Source organism: Danio rerio, chromosome 23 (genome assembly GCF_049306965.1).
Source record: "Danio rerio strain Tuebingen ecotype United States chromosome 23, GRCz12tu, whole genome shotgun sequence".
In the NCBI taxonomy this organism is placed as follows: domain Eukaryota; kingdom Metazoa; phylum Chordata; class Actinopteri; order Cypriniformes; family Danionidae; genus Danio; species Danio rerio.
In genome coordinates, this window is record NC_133198.1 from 29981035 (window position 1) to 29987816 (window position 6782).

Below are 6782 nucleotides of genomic sequence, written 5' to 3' on the forward strand. Positions count from 1 at the left end.
AATAAATTTGAATATTAGGCTGCAATGTTTTTTTTTTTTTTTTTAATTCAGCCCATATAAAAAGTTTGCAACCACCTAAAAACATAGTAAATCTAATGAATCGAGTTTTTGTTTTTTTCCTGTGGAAGTATATGTTTATAGCACACTTTTAGATTCTTATTGATTTTAATGTGGCACCTGGTGGTAATTTTCTTAATTATCTGAAAAACCCTATTTAATTGGCTGCCTAACTTTCAAGTTTTCATTGACTTTGCAAAAGGGTGAGCTGTTCTAAAATGACTGAAACCCTCCAGTAGCAGGCAGCAGCACTGGAGACCAAAGGGCCAAGTCTTTCAGCCATAGCAGGAGAATCTTTGTGAATACATTTTTTTTTTCTTTAGTTCAGTGGTGAACAGGATCTTCAAACAGCATCTCACCATTTAAATAATTGGGATTGAAGGCCCAGTGCCTGCAGAGACCACACTTCTCATCAGCTGAAGTAATCGAAAGGCTGGACTAACCTTTGTTGAGGGGCTCTTTGTATGTTGTATATTTGAGAAGTGGTCAGAGAAATGGTCCAAAATTCAGCGGTGAAAGCAAGATAAATTTAATAGGATCTGATTGAAACATTATTCACTGTCAAACTAGGGAAAACTAAACCCAAAGTGTTGTGCAGAAATATGTGAAGGTGAAGTGTGAATGGCTTAATGCAGAGATGCCCAAACTAGGGTCCATAGGCCAATGTTGGCCCATGGTAACCTTTAATTTGGTCCACCATCCTGAGAAGAGAGGGAGAATGATGGTAATCCTTTCCAAATTGACAATTCAAATTAAATGTAACCCTTTGTTTTATTGGTAAATGCTAACTGAAAATAAATGTTTCAGTTAAATGGTGTATATTAATCAGATTTTGTTTAAACGTAGAGACAATGCAGAGATTTTGGTTAGCAAATCAATTCAAAGGCAGATTCTGCTTGACTAGTGTGTTCAGCATTGAATTCCACTGTGTTATAAACGTGGTAGTTAGTTTTTATTGCAATAAGTTATAATTTTTAAAAAGTTATACTGCTTTAGTTATTATGATTTAAAGTAATGTTTTCTATTTATTTTGAAATATTATTAAATAAATTCTGAAATTACCCATGGCAACTAATAATATTTGGTATATTTACATTCGGCTGAAAAAGATTGGGCAACTTTGGCCTAATGAATGTTTTTGCAGCAGGAGTTTCTCTGATATAGTTACATGGCAGATTAAATGCAAATGTTTATCAACAGCTTCTTCAGTAACATACAATTTCTGCCCTGCATTCATCAACCAAATCAGACCATAATTATCAAGCAGGTCAATCAGCCCTATAACAGCAATACAGTTAAAGCAGTTCCTTGAGATTCCTCCTGGAAATTAGCAACATAGAAACAAACTAACGTCAGTGAACTGTGGAAAGATGCCTCTTGTTTCCTTCCTGAGCAACTGTAGGAGAGGCCAGCTAGTGAAGTGCTGTGCAGATAAACCTCACTCCTCTAAACCTGAAAAGGTTCTTTAATGACAGATGCGAGAGGCCAAGGTCTTTAGCCTCTGTTTTAGAGCAATCGACTCCCATGTGAAGAGAGTCACCAGTTTGATCCCGGATTTGAGCAGGTTGGGTGGTGTAGGACTGGCGGGGTTACATTGGTGCCGTGACCTGGATTGGAGTGAGGTTTAGGGCGGTAAGTATAACCAAAGACTATACGTAGCTATGTCTCATTTCAGAGGTTGCATCTTCCGAAGGATGCAGACTTCAAATGTGATTCCTTCGAAGTTCACACAGGCTGAAATGAGTGTTCTAAAATGAGACGATCTTGCCTACAGAGGACCGATCTCGTCACAAGGCAGCCGTAACAGCTGCTTCTAAAAAGTGCTGATAAATGTGTCATGACTTTTTTTAAAAGTGATTTTAAAACTTAATTTAAGCGATTTGAAGGCAAAGCAATGTATACAGAAGCTGGAAATACATTTCCTTTGATCCATACATAAACACATAAAAATGTAAACTGTCTATAAAATCACTCTTTAGTACGACATGTCTTATTCTTTTTGTTTTTTTTAATGTGTTTTATATATCCAAATAAAATAAAGTTAATTCATACATTTAAACCGGATTTTTCTTTTGAAAATGTCCTGCTGTTATCAGCGTGCAATAAATCTTTGAAGGATGCAGCCTCTGAAATAAGACACAGTTTATAGAATACATAAGACATGTCACTTGTATACTTTTGAATGGGGAAAAGTGTAACTGTCAATATGGTGAATGAAGCCCCGCCTTCTAGTACAGGAGCCAATCAGCAATCGCAATATGGCAAATGAAGCCCTCCTTCAATTACAGGAGCCAATCAGCGAATCAGCCAAAATCAGATTTTATGTGATACGAGCATTTAGTAATAAAACTAAATAGTGTAGTTTTCTCCTCCTTCCTTAGATAAGTGGCATGGTGGTTCAGTGGTTGGCACTGTCGCCTCACAACAAGAACGTCACTGGTCCTTAACAAGCAAGCCGACGTTTCTATGTGGAGTTTACATGTTCTCCCTGTGCTCAGGTGAGTTTCTCCCGGGCCCCCTGATATCCTCCCACCATCTAAAACTACACAACTTAATTCAGTTGACTAAATCCAAATCGTCATCATAGATGTGCTCATAGTAAGCAGTTATACGCTAAGAGCAATCACTATCTGTTAATTAGCCACTACAGCAGAGGAGTTTTTAAAAATCTACCTGAGCTCAAACTCCCCTCTCGCCCTGCAACAGGTGGGAGCCCTGGGCTCGAGGATCTTGTGAGCTCAGGGCTCTCTCCCGAGACAGCATGCCAAACACGCTTTATAATCAATCATCAGCTAAGTATGAACTCTTGAATTATGATTTACAGAGAGCTCAGGGTATCCTATGCACCCCGGATCACCCATTGAACTCTGTTTCAGCTGCTGCCATCAGGGGGTCGTTTTAGAGATCCAGATCCTATATACAGGACAAATAGAATTAGAAATTCTTTCATAATGACAGCCATTAGGTCAATAAATGAGTCCAGTGGGGAAGGAGATGCACTTAAAATATTACCACACAACATGCAGTGCATCATTTTTATCAATTTGTACATGGAACTTTTCCTGAGTTAAGACAATTTGCTGCAATTTTAGTTTCCCTAAACAAGATAATAAAGTTGTGTCTGAGAGTCGCTGGTTTGATCCCAGCTCGGAGCAGGATGGATGGTGTAGGGCTGGTGGGGTTGCACAACAGTGAGCATTTTATCTTTTTATTTCATTTTTAATGGTTGTGTTAGGTCCCTCAATCATTTATAGAGTAAAATATTGACCTCGCAATCATACAGCCACTGCTGAAAAGGGCTCAAATCAGCAGAAGATGCTGGAAACTGAAGAATCTGCTGGACATGGAAGATTTTTCTCAGAAGAAGCAGGCAGTTTAATAGTTTGTTCAGAACATACAACCATCACGAAGCAGAAAAAAATACCACGTTAAAAACCAAGGGTATATGCAAACTTTTTCTGGGGGTTTTATGAATAATTTCAGCCATGGTTTTTGTCTTTTGAAAAATATGTTTTTGGGTGTAAAATAATAAAACAAACGCATACATGCATAATATTTTGTCAAACTTGAACAAACTTCTAAACAGGCACGTAGCGGACATTTTAAAAGCTGTACGAGATCCAAAAGTTTACGTTCATATAATTATTAATCACCTGTTTCTAAATGGTCTGTCTCTAAAAGTAAGGGGGACGTATCCCCCCATCCCCACTGATTCCTACGGCCTTGCTTCAACTTTCAAAGCACAAATGTGATTTTGTGTGTCTAAATCCTGATATTTACAGTTCGTTTTAGGTGTGAGACTGCAAATTCAGTCATATTGTGTTCATGAAGTTGAAACCATGAAATGAAATCATGTGCGCCTTGATGAACAGCCTTAAATAGCAGAAATCAGCAGATGGAGATGTAAATGATGCATCTGGAGGGGCAGAATGATTAGATCTGTAAGACCTGGATTATTTTATAGGTTGAGTTTCCCCCGAGTGGATCTGGTGTTTTGTTTAAGACAGTGTCTTTGTGGGAGGTCGGGGAGGGTCGTGTTGATGTCAGCAGTTTGCACTGGAGGTAATAGAAAAGTCCTCACGCAAGCGGTTTTGATCTGTCTCTCCTGTGCGACAAAAGGTGGCTTACAGACACATGAGCAGGCAGTGGCGTGGGGTAATCCTGCCCACAATAGACATACACAGTGTTGGTGACTCTGAGCCGCCTGTGCACAACCACCTCAACCAAACCAGAATCACCTGTTTTCACAGCAAATGCATCTTGTCTGAGCGGGTAACTTAGCTAATATGAAATTTGAGATTGAGGGTGCAGGTAACTGGATTGTTTCATAATGTGCAGGGTGTGCTTAATCTTTTATGACATCATAATTAGTGACAAGAATTAGGACTGAAAGAACTTGTAATCCGATGATGTTGTTGTCATAGTTCACTAATGCACACCTGAATTTCTGGTGTAAAGTTACATGTTTTCAGGCTTCTGCATACAAAAGCATTTTCATTTGAAACAAAGCCCAAACGCATCACAAAAATCTAATCAAAGAAGGCAACAGAAACTGTTGCTGCCAGCATTTCAGTTCATCCCAAATGAAAGAGCAAATACACAAGCGAAGCAGTATCCATTCACTAGACTATAGCTGTCTGTGATTGCCCAGAGCAGAGGGCTCAGCGTGTCCCCCGCCCCGCCATCACCTCTTGCCTTCAAACATGGATTTCCAGAGCTTTATTGGGCCTCAAGCCAGCGGTCCTGCCAGCACACACAATGTAAAACTCTGCCTAATCACTTCTGCACAGAACCAACTGGCTCTGCCTGAGCAGAGATGCTGTGGCAAAGCCTTCATTGTGTGCTGGAGAGAGTCACTCTTTAATGCAGATACAGCCTTAATGGTTTTAAAAGCAGGTGTACAATGAAGAGTCGACTTTCATATGCTCAGTTTCTCTAGGTTTATTGGTTCGAGTAAAATGTATTTATTAAAAATGTAAATATAGATTTCTTAACTATTCGGAAGTTAAAACAGTGCGTTGTATATTTGTAAAAATTGTCAATAATTTAATAATAATAATTATATGCATTTGTGTTTAAAAACGGCGGCTCTTTCCGCTGTAGTGAATCCCTGATGAATAAAGGGACTCAGCCAAAGGAAAATGAACTAATGAATGTGTTAAAAAACACTATTATGCATGAACCACAGTTATTAGTAACAGTGGTGATAGTATGGTATTTCAAATGATTATGTAATGTAATAGAAAATCAACACATCCTACTGTTATTTTTATATGTGCTGCTTGTTCTAGGTAACTAAAAGGGGTGTGTTCAGGATAATAGCAGTGCGTAGTCTAATGAGAGAATTAATTCATTCTTAACGCTCAGCAATGTGTTACACATTGTTATTAAAAATATTTCTGAATTGTTATATAAAATGGGTCAATCCAAATGATGAACAATAATGTAAAAACAGTGTCGTTTAAGTAAAAGTTGATCTGAGAAGAGAAGAAGTGCTAAGGGGAAAAAGAACTGCAGCAAATTATAGGTTGATAGGTCCAATATAATTTGTAAATGCTTTATAGTGGTGACAAAAACATGAACTGAGGATTAAAACATGCAAAAACGGTTAAATCGAATAAAAAAATAGCCATATAAAGGCGAAAATCAAGCCACAGCGCTTGATATAAGCTCTGCAAGAAGCCTCCAAAAGCAGCATTGTTAAAAAAAATATATATATATGCAGAAAAATCATATCAAATTTTTCAAGGAACTTCTCAAATGACCCAAAGAAAAATGCGGATCAGCTGTAGTAGTAAATCAGTAAATCAGATGAACCTCAGTAATCAATATTAAGTTTCATTACTCTACGAAAACTGTGTGAAGCACAGAGGCAGGAAAAATCCTGGCATGGAGATGTTTCTAGTACTGTGGCGTTAGGCCCAGTTATCATTTACCAGCATCATGGATAAGTTTGAATACATCAGAATACTGAATGATTATACTCCCCTGTGCCGAAGAGGAAATGGGTGTTAAAACAAGATAACGAGCACAGACAAATGTTGATGACTTGGTTATTTGATTTCAGGCAAAAATGAGTGAGGTAATGGAGTAGCCAGCTCAATCCACTGACCTTAACCCAACTGAAATCTCATGGGGTGACACTAAATCCCACTGGTCCTGTTGATTTTTAATATGTTCTTCCTGGCTTAAATACCAGTTTATAGATGCCAGAAGTTGAATGCAACACAAATATGCAGCAGTTATCTTGCAAATAAATATTAGATTTATAAGGGTTACAGTGAAAGATAAAATATGAATTTTAGAGATTAGAGATTGGTATTTCTAAATATAAAAATATATTTTAATTCATTGATTACCTTCATCCACCTCTTCATCCGCAAGGCATTGCTATTTTAAACAACAAAGAAAACCATACACTTGTTTTGTCCTGTGCATGTGGTGTGTAAGGTATGATGGTTACATCCGTGTGAGGCCTCCTTCTGTTGTATGAGAGGGATTGTTTCTTTGTGTCAGCACTTAATCCACACTGTGAAGGGCTCTGGACCCTTTTAGGGGCCCTGGTGTTGTAGCTGGGGCCAGAGAAGAGGCAGTTTCCAACACTGTTCCCCATCACGGGCTGGGATGGAACTCTAGTGCTCTGGGGCTGATCCTCTAAAATGTCACCATCTTCCCACTTCTAATAAATACACGGTTTCCCTTTCCCCATGTTTGATCTCTTTTAT